Raw genomic sequence first — 19,861 nt, forward strand, 5'->3', positions numbered from 1 at the left:
GGCACTTGTTTTCTAGCAGACAAATTTAATACAGTAAAGCCAAAAGCGCAAAATACATATATGACGTAATGATACATTCTATGTGACACAATGTATCCAGAATGGTATCATTCCACATTCCAGCGTGTAATCAATATAGAAAACCATCGGTTAAATACGTTTTGGTTTGGTTTGGTTTGGTTTGGTTGTTTTTGCCTTCTGTCTGAAGCTGGTGCCTTTACACAGACAGCTCCTCTCAGTGTGGACCAGCCGGCTCAGAGAGGGCCCTGAGTGGCCCCAGAAGATGGGCTGGAGGACCGAGTCTAACCCATTGTTTCGAGTTTTAACATAAACACTCGGTGAAAGGCACAGAGCAGCTCCCTGGAGGGTCATTAACGCCCAGCACACATCAGCTGAGCCTGGTCTCAGAAAGCCGGGTCCCCGCGGGTCACCCAGACAGGGCGACGATTCATGGCTCCCGATTATGAAATGTTCTCTCTTCCACAGAAACAATCCCGGATGCCGCTGCTGGTGGGCAGGCGGGGGGACAGGGCTGGGGGTTTCTTCCGTCTCATGGGTAAAGGCGCTGGAAAACAAATGGAGGCTTCTGGAGCTTCCCCTTGAAGCAGTCAGTGGGTCCCCAGATTAAAATTCAAGTGTGGCCAAATTCTGTTATAAACGGCTTCGCTCCACCTGGGGCCTGGAAGGCCGGCAGATGTAATCCCCTCTCCTGGGCATACGCTGATGAAAACCCTGCGCCCTCCATCACCCCGAGCCCTAAATCAGCCATCATCCCCGGACTGACTTCGCCGGCCCCGCTCTAAAGCTGTCTCAATTCTGTGGCCCGAGCTTCCTAAGGCTGGTCCTTACCCAGCAATCCAAACAAAAACAGCACTATCGATCACGAAGGCATCAATAACGTCAGCCCTAAAGCCACTCGTGCACATTTTTAATTGTCCTGTCCCTTTTTATATCTTTAAATATTACCATAAGCTTCTAGGAGCCGCTGCCTCCACCTGGGACGGGGGAGATCACGACCCGGTCCCACCCGACTGAAGGCCACCGGGAGGGCACCTCTGTGCTACGAATAATGGTGAGGTCCCTTTTTATAAAAATGAAAATAAAACACTGGCTAATCCCATTCTGGGCTCCGTGTTCTCACGCATCAGGAAATGCCTCCCAGTGACGCCTAATTCCTCACTGGTTTTCCGACTGGTTCGCATCCCGGCAATTAGGCTTCATTTGCTGTAACAGAGAAAAGTAAAATCCCCAGCTGGCAGGCAATTTCCCCGTGATTAAAGCATCGGGCTGATCAGAAAGTTGACGTTCAATAAATTAATCAAGAAATCAGGAATGAACACCCCTGTTTGATGTTTGCAAATCACACATGTGGGTCGCCAGATGTTTTGACTTCATTTTTACCACCATAAAAACTAAAGAAAAGGAAACCCCGGGAGGGACCCCCCAAGTGCACGCGAGCCCCCTCCACCCCCCCCCACCGAGGGCACAGCGACCAGCCCTGCAGCTTCTGGAAACTTCTCACCAGCTGCTGAGGGTGAAGCTGCTCCTCCTAGCCATAAGCGTGAGCCTTTCCAGGCCTATGGAAGTGTGTGCAGTGCGGAGAAAAATTATCGGCTCCAAAATTCAACAAGAAAGCAGCAAAATCAAAATTAATAAATGCTTCATTAAACGCCTGCGAAATGCGGCAATGAAGCCTGCTTGCCGTTGTTGGATATGCAGTATTCATGATATCGGAGTCATAAAAACTTCATTACATTTGAGAAAACAGTTGCAGGAATTCCTACGGATGCTATTGGTTGTGGGGGAAATCACAGGTAATTGCGACTTTGATGAATTACCCACTGCCAGATAATTTAACAAGCAAAATCATTAAACTCCTTTCAAATATTTTTACTGCAAATAAATTATAGTTAAAGTAAAGGGTGGGTGTGTTTTAATTTGTCGGAGGTGGTGGGGATCGAAATCCCCAATGGGAAGACTGCCTGCAGCTTACAAAGGGCTTAGGAGCCGCGGAAGGTAGCATTCTTCGAGGGGCGCCCCCGGGGTGGGGCCCAGCTCGCCCTGCACCTGGAAAGCTCAGGTGGCACTAGCGCCCTACGAGGACCCAGGGGCCAGCCCCACGGTTCCCGTCTCCAGCATCTCTGACATTCTCCCCCTGCTTCGAAGGCTTTCTCCGGCGCCCCCCACCCCCACCCCACGGCAGAAATGAGCTGCCCATTTCTCCCACTGTTCTCCTGCGAGCCCGCGGCCGAGGGTGCAAGCTGTAATTACATGCTCGCTTAGGCAGTGACACTTCCGAGCGGCGAGGGAGAGCTGATTAACCACCTGGTCCGCAGGCACAATTCAAATGGGCACCTGGGAGGCGGGCTACAATGACCCGGGAGCGCGGTTGCCCAGACAGTGCTCGAGACAAAGGTCGCTCTCAGAGTCGGAACAGCTCTGCTATCTACAGTCCCACAGTCCTGCTCAGCCCGCCAGAGCTCTTGAGGCTTCTAAGGTCTCCCGTCCACATGCGGGGACACCAAGCAGCGGCCCTGAGATGGCTCCTGGGACGCAGGACTCTGCGAATTGCTCCCCGGGTGATTTTTTTTTCTCCTGGGGTCGTTTGGCAGTGGTGGAGGCTAGGTTGTCACGACCGGGGCGGCGGTGGGAGGGGGGGGGGGGTGGCGGGGCAAGGAGCTGCTCATAGCATCTGCTGGGGCAAGGCCGGGGATACTGCCAAACAGCCTCCAGACAGACAGAATGACCCCCCACCCTGAATAATCCGCCTGCTCGTGTCAGTAGCGCAGCGGTTGAGTACCCCTGTCCCCGAGAACCTTCCCCACTCAGGGAGCTGCCTCTTGAAGGATCTTTCTTGCACATGGTTTAGAGCGCGGGAAAGCCCAGGTTGGGGGACCTCACAGATTCCGAGCCCACGGCATACCCAGAGCTGCGGGCTGGTGGAGCGACTGTGTGGGGTCTTGCCGGCTGCACAAAACCCACTTTTTTGGCAGCTCTCGCCCCTGGACGTATTTTTGATGGAGTCAGACCCAGATGAGGCCGTGAATCACCAACTTCCAAGAAGAAAGGGCTCTCCATTTCTAAGCCATAAATTAAGGGCCAGGCCTCTCCCCGGCCTCCAAAGCCTGCAGCCCCCCCCCCACGCCCATTCCTCTCTCGGAGCCGAGCTCTCGTCTTTCCTGTTGATTTCCCCTTTCAGGAGAGTTGATCCTGTCTAAGGCCGCTTTTAGATCGTTCTCCAGAATGAAATAACATCAGAAGAGATTAATCATAGCCTGAAATTGAAAGGAATGAAGCCACATCCCACTGTGACCCTTATAATTTTCCTTGTGATTGCCTGCCCGAGCCCCCGATGAACGCTGGCCCTGGGGTGGGGGGTGATTTTCAAAGTGGCCCTCGGCTCCGAACCCCACTCACCGCAGTGAGGCGGACAGCTCCTCGGATTTATGAATTAAGCGGTGACCTCCTAAGGATTAGTTTGGCGCCTCACAACGGAAACGGTGATAAGAAAGAAGGCTCACCAGCAACGGCACGATCAGACGGGATTTGGGGGCTGCGGTGGAATTGCCTTGTGCTGGTAAAGGTACGAGAGCGACCCTCCTGCAAAAACAGTGACTCATTCCCGTGTGAGTGTGAGCAGGGTAGACATTAACTCTGTTTTCCAGGGGATAAAACTGACACCGGAAGAGAGGCCAGGCCTGCCCTGGGCCACAGGCAACCGGTCCTGGGTAGAAATCAGAACCCCGATGTTATGGGCACCCAATAAGAGATAAAACCCTCACCACATGATAAGTTACAGTTTGAAAACTCCCTGCATCCGTGTTGAGGCATGAGAGCACACGGTCCCTGATTCGAATGAAAATAAGGATGGACAAGAGAAGAGGAGGAGGGGCTGGTCCAAAGGGAGGCAGGGGCGGGAAGGGTCTTCTCCCCGAAGTCAGCAGATGGGAGCAGGTGGGTGAGCCCTAAGGTGAGCAGCTCCCCGTTCCGCACACAGCCTTCTTCCCTCATTTCAAACCCCTTCTTTAGAAGCAGGAGACTCAAGAGGCATCCTGGAACCAGAGCCAGGCAGCTAATTCCTGGGCTCCCAGCTCAGCGGCAAGTTGCAGGAAAGACTCAAGCCTGATGATTATAAATTGTGAGGAGCAGAGTCCTGAAAAATGGCCCCTTGCCTGCTTCCATAACTTTTCAGGAAACGTGGCACAATTATCCTTTCTCTTCCCTCGCTTAAAAGTTGAACTGAAATTAATTTTTTTTAAACGAGCCAGTTATAAAAGAAAACTATAATGCCTTGCCACTGGGTAATTCCTTCTTGATTAAAGACAGGGGCTGTTGACAAAATTGATGCCCACTAAGCACATAACAGATGAAGACCCATGTCTGATGTTCCTTTCTGAGTGGATGGGTTTCCCAGGCAGGGAATGAACAGTTTGTAAAAAAGTGGTACCAAGCAAACCAAAGTGAATGGGGTGGGGGTGGGGGGTGCCCTGGAAGGGGGTAAGGATATGGGACAGGACAGCTGGTGGTTTTTTTCCTATCTGGAATTCATTTGCCCTTTTTCTTAGTAATAGCCCCCTGACTTGACTTTGAAGGCACTTAGTCCATGAGGCTCATATGAAGTGGCCCTACAGCCACCCTCTGCTGCCCTCCCTGCCTCCAAGGAAGGACACACAACCCAGCCTGGTTCTTCTCTCTCAAATTTCCTGCTCCAATTATTGGAAACAAGGTGCTGCCTTTTTGAGAGAGTTGTAAAACTGGCAGGATTGAAACCTGGTACCACTGAAAATCATCGTTGACACCAAAAGGGAGAGTCTTCTGGGAATAGAGCCACTATGCCTCACTCTGGAACAATTCAAGAGCTGAAAACAAGCCAGGGCCACCACAGACAGTTGGACAGGGTGTGCACTGCACAAAGTCTTCCAGATGCAGGGGCAAGCGGGGACTGAAAGCTAGCCCCACCCTGCTCGCCAAACCACATACCTGGAGGGGCACCTCCTTGCGACTTGCTCAAAGGTATGAGCTGCTCATTGAGGTGGGTACTGGGAGGGCTGTGTCTGCTCAGAGGGGATACCTTTTTCCTATTCATACAGGCTAGCATTGGCCTGCACACAATGGGATTCGCATTCTGACCCTAAGAGCCTCAGTGAAGTAAGTTAGGATATTGTTGATTGATGGATTCAGCCAGCCAGAGTTGGGTACTCTTCACATGCACCAGAAGACGAGAGATGGGGCTGAGGGACCCCCTTCAAAAATAAAAGGAGGGAGTGATCAGGAGGTCCTCTCTGGAGGGGAATCACCCAGGGATGAGTCCGACCAATCCAGAGGAGATCTCTCTCTCTCTCTCTCTCTCTCTCAGCAAAGCCCAGAGATGTTGTCAAAAGGGCATTGAGAGAAGCTAGACATTTTCCAAATATACCTTGTCTTATATTTTTGGCTTTAGAACAATGAAATTGTTTACAGAATTATAAAAACAAGAAAAATTTAAGTGAAAAAGCAAACAATTTAAATGAAAATAATTGCAAATAAAGAGAAAGTATATGAACCTGTTTGTCAAGTCGGTGCTTTGCAATGGGTTTGCAGTGGGGGCCAGCAAAATAGGAGCTGCAAGCTAGCCAAATCTGGTGTGCTGCCTGTTTTTACAAATAAATTTTATTGGACCACAGCCCTGCCGCCTCATTTATATTTGGTCTAGGCAGCCACCTTTGTGCTACGATGGCAGAGTTGAATGTTTGCAACAGCCTGGACACCATTAAGGCCCACAGAGCTGAAAGTATTTCCTCTTTGGATGTACATCTTGATGGGACAATAAGAACCACAAGGAAATCTTAAATTGTTCTTAGGAATAATAATATCGTTAGCAAGATTATCTGTATTGTTATTTTGAAACACACATGCACATCCATACACACAAACACACAAAGCCAATAAGCAATCATTGCGATGGCTGTCGGTCTAAGAGAAAAATACAAATATAAAATGAAAGTGATCAAGTAAAAACCTTGTCATCTGAAGTTTGAAGTGGAAGTATCAGTACGAACACATGCTGTCTTTTCCTCTTTTATATTCCCGGGCTCTGTCCACTGAAAAAGCTTAGAAACGATCTGTCTGGTCGCACTGAGCACCCACACTCCACAGACTGCGGTCTCTAAATACTAATTTCCACTGAAGAGCACCGGGGCTCCTGGGGGAAATGTCTGGTTCCAAGCTTGGAACAGGGCATGCACCAGATGGGCCTGGAACATCTTGTCACCCCAGGAAGCAAGGAAGCCATCGGACTCCTGGGAGCAGGGAGAGGGCATCAAACAAACACAGAGAGCAACTTTGCGAGGCTCCCACTGACCATCAAGAAGGATAACCACTGCGATTAATGAAGGTGCATCAAATATGTTAAGATCATGAGTTTACAATGATTCTTAAATTCAAAACAAAAACAAAACATTGGTCACCCTTGGAGGTTGCTAGGGATCTAACTCCTTATCCTGATAACTGGGAAGTATAGAGAAAGATGAAAGTATTTATCCTGCCTTTCTTATGCCAACTATATTCAGGGTAACTGAATAGCTAATTAGGAAATGTTCTTCTTTATAGAAGTGTTCCAGCTAATAAATGCAGAAAGAATAATACCATTTGAGTGCTGCCATTTTGCAAAGCTTAGTGATATGATGGAGGTCATTAAGGATCATCACTGGCTGATGAAACCAGGATGTGAGAGGCTAATGGTCCACTTGTTAAAAAATGCGTTAAAAAAATAACGTCCGACAGGCCTGATTGATCTTAACATCATCAAAAGACAAACAGGCAGACATCGTGTGCCTCCCGGCACGTTGCAATGGGAAGTCCACAGTTCCACCTCTGAAGATTCTTGTCAAGAAATCTAGTGAGTATCACCAAACTTCTAGATCTAACTGAAAGTTAACTACCAGTTTGCAGGAAGCACAGAGAATGCAGGACGTGTCAGAGGACACCATGCCTAGGGAACCAGTAAGATCCAGATTATGGCAACTACTAGAGGACAGATGACATGGTTTTCAACAACAACAAAAGCATAAAAATTAAAAAGGGGAGGGAGACTCATTAGAGATTTCTGAAGACAAACTAACCAAATGCAATGTGTGGATCTTGTTTAGATCTTCATTTGAGCACAGCACTGAGAAGACATGGATGAGGCCAGCAATGGAATTGGACCATTGACTAGATATCACATGACATTAAGAAATCTTTGCTCATTTTTGAAGCACAGCAGTGATATTACGTTTACAAAGTCTTTATCATTTAGAGATACATAGTAAATTATTCTTGAATAAAATGATATTATGTGTTGGGTTTCCTCTAAAATAACCAGTGGGGAGGAAATGGAGGCGTTGGATAAAACAAGATTGGCATGTGGTAACTGTCGAAGCTGGGTGATGGGTACATGAGGACTTACTGTATTATTCTCTCTACTTTTTTATAGAACCAAAAATTTTGACAACGATCAAAGAAAAAAGGGGTATCTGAAGATGGAAGGATGAAGAATCCAGAACCTGTCCCACTGCTCCTCAATGTACCTCAAAAACTGACTGATATGGAGTCCAAACTCCCCACAGAAGGGGTTGAAAACTCAACTGTCCACAGGGAGCAAATAAGAGAAACCAAGAGAGAGCAAGGAACAATTCAGACAGGTCCCTGCCCTTGTGGAATTCACACTCTTGGGCAGGAAGCAAATAACCACCAGATAATTACACAAACGCAACTACAAGTTTTGGAAAGGAAAGCAGGGGGTCAGAGCATGCAGTAGGGTGGCCTGACCTGAGAGTGCAGGGGTGACGCAAGGTGTCCTCTGTCTTTGATGCTGCTCACCAAACATTCTTGAACACATGGCAAGGACTGAACTTCCTAGCCTCCTGTGGTGGGTGTGGCCATGTGGCTAATTCCGGTCCAGAAGGTAAGAGAGGAAGGGACACGAGTGTCATTTCTGGGCTGAGCACTTAATGCCTGGTGTGAGACTTGCCAGAGCCCTCTTTCCCTCTGCTGCTATGCCTGGTGGTGTTCCAGGTACCAGCTGATCCAAAGGACCAGAACTTGGAACAAGGATGTACAAAGTTGAGAGCAGAGCCCCCAGCCAACCCACAATGGACATCAGTCTGAGTGGGAAATAAATCCTTACTGTTTTAAACCCATTGAGAGCTTCATTGTTTGAGAACTTCACTGAGCTGTGCTGACTGATACTGGAGGCTTCTCTGAGGAGGTGATCTTTACCTGATACTTACAGGATGGGTAGGGATTAGTCCAGGGGGACTGGAGTCATGGGGAATGAAAGAAAGGGACATCCCAGAAAGCAGACAATCAACAGCTGATCGATGATACTAATATTCGCATCCCCTTACCACAAGCTAAGCACTGTGCTAAGCTCTCCTGTACATCAGCTCCTCACAGCAACTCTATGAGGGGGCAATTATCATTGTCATCCCTGAACGCATGAAGAATGAGACCCAAGGAAGTCTGGCTCCAGAGTCTCTGCCCTAAGCCTCTAAGTTACTCTGCCTCTTGTGGGGTTCTGGAACAGAGCAGCAGAGTGTTCGAGAGAGTCCACTGTGGCTGAAGGAGAGAAGCCAAAGAACAGGTGGTCCAAGGGGAGGCTGGAGAAGTCAGCAGGTCAGAACACATAGGGCCTTTCCACAAGCTGACAGAAAGAAGGACAAGCCATGAGGGTGACATGATCAGATTTCTGTTTTGAGCAGATTCGCTTTGGTCATTGAATCACATACAAATGATAAAGGACATATCCAGATGAAGGATTAGTACAAGTCAATGAGAAAATACAAATAATCTGGCACAAAAATGAGCAAAAGACTTGAACAGGCACTTCACAAAAAGATCTCCAAATGGCCAAAAGCCCATGAGAAGAGACTCAGCCTCATTAGCCCTCAGGGAAATGCAAATTAAAAGTACAGTAAGATACTCTGCCCACTGAGAGAATGGCATACTAAAGAAACAAAAACAAAACAGACCCCAAACCACTGGACAACAGCAAGTCTTTCAAGGGCATAGAATGCCTAGAACTCTTCACCCGAAGGCAGGAGGATCGCATAGGACTGCTGTTCTGCTAAACTGTTTGGCAATGTCTGTAAAAACACACCATACCCTGAAACAAAGAGAATCAACCTCTGCCCATCAGAAACAAAATTGCAAGAGAATGTTTATGTGTTGGTGGTGGGCGCTAAAAGGAAATAACCCAAATTCCCATTAAGCAAACGGATAAAAGCATTACAGCACAATCATAAGCAGAATACTATCCAGCAAAGACAATCAAATAACTGGATGGAGCCACACACGATAGCTTGCTTGAGTCTCAAAAATTATGCAAGGGGTGCCCGGGGGACTCAAGCAGTATAGCAGCCAACTCTTGGTCTCAGGGTCAGCCACTCAAGCTCCACATTGGGTGTGGAGCCTACTTGAAAAGAAAAGATGTTACGCAAAAGCAGCTAGATGCAAAAGCTGGGGGTCTGAATTACTCCATCTAAAGAAAGCCCCACAGCAGGCCAAATGAAACTGTAGTCCTGGGTGTCAAACAGTGGTTCTCTTTGGGAGGGAAGGGGGGGGGGGGTTGTTTCTAAGATGGAGCAAGGTGACCTCACGATCCAGGTTGAGATTTCACAGAGGGGCGGAGGCCCCAGCTGACCCACAATGGCCATGCAATCTCGGGATGACGTGACATTTCAACTGCGGGAAAGAAAATTTACCTTGGCTCTGGTGGAGGTAGAATGGGGGTGGGGCCTGGGCAGCAATAGGAGCCGTGAGACCATTTCAGAGGCTGTGGCACTTGTCAGGCGAGAGGTGAGGAGGGCCCAGGCTGCATGGCAGGAAGACAGAAGGTGGATGAGTGAACGTGGACCAGATGAGACAGACCTGACGTGGTGCAGCCAACAGAGGGGGCCAAGCACGGTGCCTAGGTCTGTGCACACCAAGCACCTCTGCCTTCCTCATTTCTCTCAAGAGGGAGCCCGTTTTGTACCGGGGCTCTCTGGCCTTTTAAGAAAAGGTTTGCCAATTCCTCTTTTAACCAATCCAAGAAGAATCATTTCGTGTTTTTAAAATACACCAACCTGGGTGTGCTTTCCTGGTGGGATAAACAGAAGTTTTAAATGGCCTTCAGCAATAATAATATTGTTGACAATGGCACCGGCATTGTCATTTTGAAACAGACAGAGCCAATAAGCAATTCTTTAAATTATTTTCAGCCGAAGACAGAAAAGGACTGCAAACACAAAACTAAAGCAATCAAGCATCCACGGTGGGTGTCCAATATCATGCGTTGGGTGGGGACAGCTCGCAGCCCCGGGGCCCTGAGTGGGGTCAGGGCTTACGTCTGTCCTTCTCCACAAGATGTGCTTCTCCAGCTCACCCCCTCCACCCCACCAGCCATGCCCCAGCATATGCCCACCCATCCCTCAAACCTCAGCTCCAAACTCACATTCTCAAGGAAGTGTCCCCAAACCCCCAGACTTTGTTGGTCCTCTGTCAGGAGCTGTCATGTCACCCTGTGAAGTCCCTGTTTGTCGTCAGCTCTGTGTGTACGTGTGTGTGCAGCTATGTGTGCAACTGTTGGATACCACAGGCCCAAGTCATCACCAAACCATTGTATCTCCTGCTTAACGATGCCCAGCACATGGCAGAAGCTTAATACATATATATTGAGTGAAACTTTGGAGACCTCATAAACAGCTAATGTTTTCTGAGCACTTGGGAAGTGCCAAGCTATCCTGAGCCTTCTCATCTAATCCCCTCAGCGACAGTAATAGCTGCCATTTATGGCAATGCACACTCTAAGCCAGGTCCTATCCCAGACCCTCTCCATATAACACCTCTTCTGTTGTTTGCTTCCATCCTACACCATCTGTCATGGTCACTGTCGTGGTCCAACTCGGCTGGGCTATGGGACTGTGTTATTCCTTCAAACACCAACCTACGTGTTACTATGAAGGTATTTCATAGGTAGGTTACCAAGAACAGATGACTTTAAATAAAGGAGGTGATCCTTAATAATCTGGAGGGCCTCATCCAATCAGTTGAAAGGCGAAAGTTAAGTTTCCTTGAGGAAGAAGAAATTCTTCAGTGGCCTCAGCTCCTGCCTGAAGGTCTCCAGCCTGCTGGCCTGCCCTGCAGATTTCAACTTACCTAGCCAGACCCCCACCCTGACAGCTGGTTCCTTAACAAGCATCTCCTCATATATACATCCTACGGATTCTGTTTCTCTGGTATAACCCTGACCAATATACCGTCTAAACTTTAAAAAGGGAAACTGAGGCAGCAGCAGGTTTCTGTAATTTGTCGAAGATCGCACATACATGTACGTGTGTATATGCTGGAGCTGGGATTGGAACCCAGGCAATCAATTCCACAGCCAGCACTGACACCCACCATAGGGCTCGACCTCTAGTACCGAACCCTCCATCCCCACCCGGAAGGATGGACGGCCACCGGGGCGGGGGGGGGGTGAGGAGGGGGCTGCGGTAAAGTAAGTGAAGTTCTCCTACAGCAAAAGTTGAGTTAGAAATTCCTGCTGCATTTGGATACGGGTTGAGTTGGGTCAAGGGTAGCAATCAATAAGATTAATAAAGCACAACTCGAGTTTTTACTCCCCCTGTTGTGATGGATGAGGCCTTTGAAGCAACTAACGGAGGCCTCAGCCTGAGCATCCAAGAGAGATTTGTGGACACATTTATATGAAGGATCTCCTTCCAGCTCCCACGAGCGTTTAAGTTGACTTGCTTCAAACCAAGATCAAAGCAGGGGCTGGAGATATTGTTTCGCCGATTTGTATAAATCAGCCAGACAAACTGTGGCCTCGACAACTACTGATGTTTCTCCAGTTGGACGTAACTTGTTAAGAAACATGTCGGGCAGCCGCAAAAATCTGAGAGCCTCCTTGGGATAGAAACTTCTAGAAGAATTGATCACTTGCTGCCTGACTTTACCTTAACTATTTCTGAAGCCATAATTGAAAAGGCCCCAAGGTCCACTCTCCACGTATCCTTCAACCTTTCAGAATGCATTCGAGTGATCATTTTTAACACTAAGGCCTTATGTTTGTAGTTTTCAGATGGTCACAGACATCCTCTTGTCTCAACTTCATAGCAACCATCTGAGGTGAGGGAGGGCAGCAGAGACTTCTGCCATCTTGCTGGTGAGAAACTGAGGCTCAGAGAAGTCAAGGATCTCGCCCCAGGTCAAGCCGACACACAGCTGATGAAAGGGAGACTCAGCTGCTGGGGTTTCTTCCCAGCCCCAGCCTCTCTCTGTCTGAGGATTTCTCTCTTGTCATTTTGCCAATGTTTACTGAGTCCTCCCTATGTGCCCAGGGCTGGGCTAAATACTTTCATGCTCTCTTTAAATATTTCCTGATCTACACATTTTCTTTTGTCTTAGGATAGGTTTCCAATGTGGAAGTAGTGGCAGAAGCTACTTCAGAGAATTTCATCAAAGCCTCAAACTCACACGCTGCCCAAACACACACACACACACACACACACACACACACACACACACACACCAGCCAGAGTCCAGGAGATGTGGGAATGGTACAGAAAACAACAAGAACAACAACCCTTCTTTTCTCATCTGTGTACATCTGGAACTGCCTCTTACACCACAGATACGGTCTTCAGATCTATGAAAATTAATAGCCACCATTTACGGAACACTTAACATGAGCCAAGCCCCATGCCAAGCACTGTTTATATATTAGCTCTTTTAATCCTCTGGAGTAGATTACATTTGATCTCCATTGTACAAAAGAGAAAAAAGAAACTAAAACTCATCAAGGTCAAGACTCTTACCCAAGGTCATATGGAAGCAGGCGACGGGTGGCACACAGGTTCCAAAGCTCTTGTCCTTAATCTAACACTGCCCCAGAACATGGCCTCACCAACCACCCCTATTGTCTTTACCTATACTTTCCTTTGCTTTGTATCATTAACTTATTATTGAAAAGACACATTATTTTTACTGAAAAATAATTTTTTTTTAAATCAGACAACTTGAGATGTAGAAAGCTGGAAAGAGCATCACTCCCATTCTTACCACCACCACAAGGAAACAGGCCAGATAATTTGAAATCTTGCAACTTTTCTTTAATCCAGCAGAGAGCTGAGGTTGCCAGGCAACCAACTACCTTGAAATATAAGGAAAGATAGGTGCCTCCAAGGAGAGACAGGAGCACTTGCTTAGCTGGGGTAAATGCCACTGGACCCTGGTAGGAAAAAATAAGCTAAAATATTTAACAAATTGCTAAAGATTGAGTGTGGGCTGGTGAGGCAATCTAGCATTTCTGAGAGCTACACACACAAGAGGAATTCATTCTATACAAGGGTCTGTTCCCATGGCTGAACTGACACTTACAAAAAGATAAGAAAGGGCAGGATGAGAATTCTGAGAAAGTTCCCTCCCCGTGTATACCTGAGGGAGAGGGACAGCAGCCACTATAGGAAAAACACAAAGCCCCACTGAGATTCTTCTCCCCCATAGGGCACCAGCGAAAGCAGTGTACCTGACAAAAGGCAACTACAACAAAACCCCTCTATTCGTGGGGTGGACAGGATAGGCAGGAAGACAGCCTGAGCCCAGACTTGTGACTGGGGTTTGGACCTGCTCACACAGGGCCTGGATGAGACTGAAGCATACTCAGAACAGCAAAGAACACCGCCCACTATGCAAACCAGCATCTACTGCTGGCAGAGGGGCAGGAATGTGGGGACAGACACTCACTTTGGCAAAGTGCAAAAAAACAAAACAAAACAAAACAAACAAACAAACAAAAAAACCAAAGACTTAAAACAGAGAGCAGAGCAAATATTGAGGAAAGCCCTCTAGCAAGCCAGCCCCCAACCTAAACCAAAGCCCAGATAAGAGGACTTTGAAGCTAGTGTGCACTGAGGGAAACCATAGTTACAACAAACCTCAACCCAGCTCAACTCCTAAGTATGTTGACTCAACTCCCCCATACTAAAGGTCTAGCAGAAATAAAGCCATGCTCCATTTCCAGATATAAAAGTTATTTACCCCAGTGTCTACTGTCCTATATCAGATGTATGGCTTTTGGTAAAAAAAAAAAAAAAAAAAATTGTGAATCTTTCAAAGAAGTGAGAAAAATGCAACATGTTGTCAAGGGACAAAAGAATCAACAGAATCAGACTAAAATGGTACAGATGTTGGAGTTATGAGACAGAAATTTAAAATAACTCATTAGCATGTTAAAGTCTCTAGTGAAAGTAAAGACACTATGAATCATCCCAAGGGTAATTTCAACAAAGGGGTAGGAACTATAAGAGAAAATCAAAAGGAAATGTTGGAAATAAAGACCTAGCAACAAAGATAAAGCATGATTTTGATGGACTCACTAGTAAATGTAACACAAGTAATAAAATTGAAGATAGTCCAATAGAAATTATTCAAATAGAAACTCAAAGTGGAAAAGAGTTTTTTTCTTACTAAAGGAGAAACAGAGCATTCAAGAATTGGGGGACATGGGGCACCTAGGTGGCTCAGTGGGTTACGCCTCTGCCTTCAGTTCAGGTCATGATCCCAGCGTCCTGGGATCAAGCCCCGCTTAGGGCTCTCTGCTCAGCAGGTTCCTGCTTTCCCCCTCCCCCTCTGCCTGCCTCTCTGTCTAACTTGTGATATCTCTCTCTCTCTCCTCTCTCTGTGTGTATAAAATAAATAAATAAAATCTTTTTTAAAGTTTTAAACAGAAGAATTGGGGGACACTAATAAAGGTAACAGAAATATAGTTGGATTCTCAGAAGGAGAAGAGAGAATGAGGCAGAAAAGAAGGATTTGAGAAAATAACTATCTAATTGGCATTTATAGAAAACTCTACCTAACTAAATGAGGAACATTCACCAAGACAAACCATATACTAGACCATGAAAACAATGGTAAGATTTCTAAATACTTAAAATAAGTAAAATTAGACAATAATAATTTTCCAAAACTAATGATGAACACCAAATCACAGATCCAAGAAGCTCAAAGAACACCGACCCAGGAAGTCAAACAGAACAGACACCTCAGCCACCATATCAGCACGGCTGAAAAGGAAGGATGAAGGACAAAGGGAAAAATCAAAAGTAGCAGAGGGGGAAAATGCATTACATACAGAGGGGCAAAGAAGAATCATATCAGACCTCTCACCAGAACTAGATAAGCCAGAAACTGATGGAAATGATGTCTTTGGAGTGCCAAAAGAAAAAACTGTCAACTCAAAATTTACTCCCAGCCTGTGGGCCATCTGCAGCCTGCTCTCCATTTTTGTAAATACCGTTGTATTGAATTTATAAAATTCAGCTATATATTGTCTATGACTGCTTTCACACAAGAATGGCAGAGTTAAGAAGTTGTGACAAAAACCAGATGGTCTGTAAAACCTAAAAGTTTTATTACATGACTTTTTACAGGGTCTGCCAACTCCCCTTCTAAAGGATAAGGGACTCAAATGAGTAGTTGCAAAAGCAAAAGCAGTAGCCAGCATACGCAGAAGTAGAATATATGGCACCCATGGCTCAGAGCATTAGAGGGAAGAATTATTAGCATATTGTTGTAAGTTTCTTAGACTAGACGTAAAGCAGTATCCTATTATTTGAAGTTGGAATTTTTAATTAAAGATTCATATTATAAAACCTAGGGCAACCACTAAAATTGTTTAAAGAGATATAAATAATAAGCCAATAATGAAGAATCATAAACAGAAGGAGGAAAATAATAATGAGTAGAAATTATTGAAATTGTTAGCAGAAAAATAATAGAGAAAATAAATAAAACCCAAAGCTGCTTCTTTGAAAAAAGATAAATAAAACTAAAGATAAAATGTTAATCAGACTAACCAAGAAAAAAAGAGAACAAGAGAAATGATCAATTTTTGGAATGAAAGATCAGACATCACATTGCAAAGATTAAGACAATATTATAATCAACCCTATGTCCCCAAGCTTGACAACTTAAATGAAATAGAGAAATTCCTTGAAAGACACAAAATATCAAAGCTCACTCAGTAAGAAATAAATAACCTGAATAATTCTTTATCTTTTAAAGAAATTAAATCCATACTCAAAACCTTTCAAAAAAGAAAGTTCCAGATCAAGATGGCCTTACCAGTGAATTCTACCAAATATTTAAGAAAGAAATAATACTAATTTTACAGATATTTGCCTGGAGTACTAAAGAAGAGGGAATACTTCCTAACTCATTTTACGAGACCAGCATTTATCCTGATGCCAAAATCGCACAAAGATATTACAACAAAACTACAGATCCATAACCTTCATGAATGTAGATAAAATCCTTAACAAAACATAAGCAAATCAAATCCAACAATCAAATAAGAAGGGTGATTCATCGGGACTAAGTGGGCTTCATCCCTGGAATGCAAGGCTGGTTCAACATTCCAAAATCAGTCAACATAACTCACTATATCAGCAGACTAAAGAAGGAAAACTGTATTATCATCACAAGAGTGACCCAAAAAAGCATTTTATATGCACACATCCATGATAAAAACTTTCAGAAAGCAAGGATTTACAACCTACAACAAACAGCATATACAGCGGTGAAATCCTGAGTGCTTTTTCCCTCAGATCAAGAACAAAGCAACGATACTGCTCTCCTCACGCTTACTCAAAATTGCACCAGTGCATTAAGTCAAGGGGAGAAAAAGTCATCCACACGGAGAGGAAGAAATAAAACTATCACTATTCATAGACTACATCATTATTTACATATAAAATTCCAAAAAATCTATTAAAAAGCTACTAGGCATTGGGGCAGCTGAGTGCCTCTGTTAAGTGTCTGCCTTCAGCTCAGGTCATGATCTCAGGGTCCTGGGATGGAGCCCCGCATCAGCCCTACTTACAGGGAGCCTGCTTCTCCCTCTCCCTCTGCTCTCTCAATCTATCTGTCAAATAACTAAATAAATAAAATCTTTTTTTCTAAAAAAGCTCCTAGGCATAAAAGCTGAGTATAGCAAGGTCTCAGAACACAAAGTCCACATACAAAAATTAATTGTATTTCTACGTACTAGCAATGAATAGTTGAAAATTTAAGTTTTTAGGGTACCATTTACAATAACGCAAACCCTCAAATACTGACATATGAATCTTAAGCACATGCATTCTCCCTATGCTGTAAACCAAAAACAAAAAACAAACAAACAAAAAAGAAAACCAGAGATGAAAGAAATTAAAGACCTAAAGAGACAGAGGCCTATGCCATGTCAATGGCTTGGAAGACAATGCTGTTAAGGTGTCAATTCCGCCAAAACCAATCCTTACAGTCAACCCAGTTCCATTCAAAACCTTAGCAGGATTTTTTTTTTTAATAAATTAATGAGTCAATTCTAAAATGTATATGAACAGGCAAAGGAGGAATAATGAAAACAATTTTGAAAAGGAAGAATAAATTTAGAGTAAAATAATAAACGTTAGAGAACAGAATCACACTACCTGGTTTCCAGGCTTCCTATAAGGCTAATGGCTAGCGTAGCCAAGACAATGGAGAAATTATCTGAAGAGAAGGTAGATAGATGGGAGAGAGGGACAGAATAGAAAGTCCAGAAATAAACCTATCTCTATGGGTCAATTAATTTCCTTTAGAGTTGCAAAGAAAATTAAATGAAGAAAGGATAGTCTTTTCAACAAATGTTATAGGAATACTATCCATCAAAAAAAACAATATCCATCAAAAGAAATTCAACCTGTATCTCATACCATATAAAAATAAACAATAGGGGGCGCCTGGGTGGCTCAGTGGGTTAAAGCCTCTGCCTTCAGCTCGGGTCATGATCGGAGGGTCCTGGGATCGAGTCCCACATCCGGCTGTCTGCTCAGCAGGGAGCCTGCTTCCTCCTCTCTCTGCCTGCCTCTCTGCCTACTGGTGATCTCTGTCTGTCAAATAAATATATAAATAATTTTTTTAAAAAAATTATTATAAACAAACAAACAAACAAACACTATCCGGGGCACCTGGATGGCTCAGTGGGTTAAGGTCTCTGCCTTCGGCTCTGGTCATGGTCTCAGGGTCCTGGGATCAAGCCCCGCTTCGGGCTCTCTGCTCAGCTGGGAGCCTGCTTCCTCCTCCTCTCTTTCAAATAAAATAAAATAAAATAAAATAAAATAAAATAAAATGTAAATAATATCCATCAAAAAAATTTGATCTGGATCTCATACCATATATTAAAAAATTCACTCAAAATAGATCCAAGATCTAAGTACAAAACTAAAACTATTTAAAAAAAAAACTTTGGGAGAACACATAGAAGAAAATATTTGTGATCTTGGCTTAGATAAGTATTTCTTAGGTATGGCCCCAAAAGTACAATCTACAAAAGAAAAAATGATAAAATATACTTCACAATGAACAATTTTTGTGCTACAAAAGACACCATTCAAAAAAATTAATAGGAATGCTACAGACTAGGAGAAAATATTTGCTAGTCACATTATCTAGGAAAGGACTTAATATATAAAGAACACTCAGAGCTCAACAAAAAGAAAGCAAACCACCTAAATAAAAAAATGGAGCAAGATCCGATCAGATACCTCAGAAAAGAAAGTAGATGGATTCCAAAGAAGCCCACGAGAACGGGCTAACCATCACTGGCCCATCAGGGAAACCCAGGCTGAAGCAGAGGGTTCCTTTCCCTTGGCTACAGGGAGAACTCGAAAGTGTTAGAGAGGTGTTGAAGACACACCAGCTCCCAACAGAGATGTTCTCTTTGACGGAACACCCGAGAAAGGAGGCCATGAGACTCCAACCCCGTCTACACGGCCCCTGCCAACCTCTGGGAACAGACTTCCCGATTGCTGCCTCCTCGCGGGGCTCTTCTCCAGCCCTCTCCCAAGCATCCATTGAACAACTGGCTACTGATGGAGAGACACCCTCCACCCTTCCTGGGGGTGGTTTCCTGCTTTCCTCGGTTTTCCATCATGGGAACGTGTTTTACGTTGGAATCCGGAAAAAAGAGAGGAGACAAACCTGCACCCAAGGCGTCTGCCAGTTGTGGAAGGTCCGTTTCTCAAGATCGGCAACCGTACGCGTCACACCTCCTTCCAACGCGCTGGGGCAGTTTTAGGATGAACAAGCTAATCCAGGGGGGGACAGGGACCTGCGAAGGGCACACAGGAGTCAGTGGTTCAGCGAGGAGGGAGCCAGGACCCCGACTCCTCCCGCCTCTGCCTCCACCTCACCAAAGCCAACATTCTCCAGCAACCACCTCGTGCCACGCGCTGGGTTGTGGCCTCACATGCGTCTTATTGATCCAGAACAGCCCTCTGAGAACCACACAAAGCCGGCTCGTGGTGCCGTCCCAGCCCTCCAGCAGAGCCCACGGGACCCGCCCTGGGCCGGGGCAGAGCTCCCTTCAAGAGGCAGGACCGCCGGTGAGAGTTCTGTGGTTCCCTCCCCAGCCTCGAAGCTTCTGCGGGAGAACAGACGACGCAAACCCATCACACACTCTGCTTCCCAACAAACCACGCGACCTTAGACCCAGCAGCAGCCAGCGGTTTTAGGGGACACGGGGCTGGCCACCCAGCGTCACCTTGGGAACCAGCTTCCAAGGAAATGCCCGCTGGTCTTAGGGGTCCGCAGGGGGCTCACTCATGGCACACAGATGCCCACCAGCTTCCCCTCCACGGCCAGGCCTGAGGTCTGGTCACGTAGCCCCTGAAACCCCTTCCATGGTAGCCGGGAGGCCACAAACAATGTCCGACCTATGAGAAAAGTGGAGAAGGTACTAGAAGAACAGGTCCCTCAAAGCTCTCGGCAGCACTGTGGCCTCCCTTCCACCCATCGGCACCTCTGCCTGGGCCAGCAGCTCCCGCGCGGGGGGCCG

At 45.8% G+C, this 19,861-nt stretch overlaps 1 long non-coding RNA gene across 1 annotated transcript in view; it reads right to left on the minus strand.

Annotated features, from left to right (window-relative positions):
- Positions 1-19,556, minus strand: part of LOC116594746 — a 109,658-nt gene extending 90,102 nt beyond the window's left edge. Inside the window, exons 1-2 of the long non-coding RNA XR_004287393.1 lie at positions 19,006-19,556; positions 9,723-9,832 (exon numbers count right to left, since the gene is read on the minus strand). This is a non-coding gene — a long non-coding RNA (uncharacterized LOC116594746). The remainder of the gene's footprint in view (positions 1-9,722; positions 9,833-19,005) is intronic.
- Between the last annotated feature and the right edge of the window lie 305 nt (positions 19,557-19,861).

The sequence above is a fragment of the Mustela erminea genome, chromosome 7 (assembly GCF_009829155.1).
Source record: "Mustela erminea isolate mMusErm1 chromosome 7, mMusErm1.Pri, whole genome shotgun sequence".
Lineage (NCBI taxonomy): Eukaryota > Metazoa > Chordata > Mammalia > Carnivora > Mustelidae > Mustela > Mustela erminea.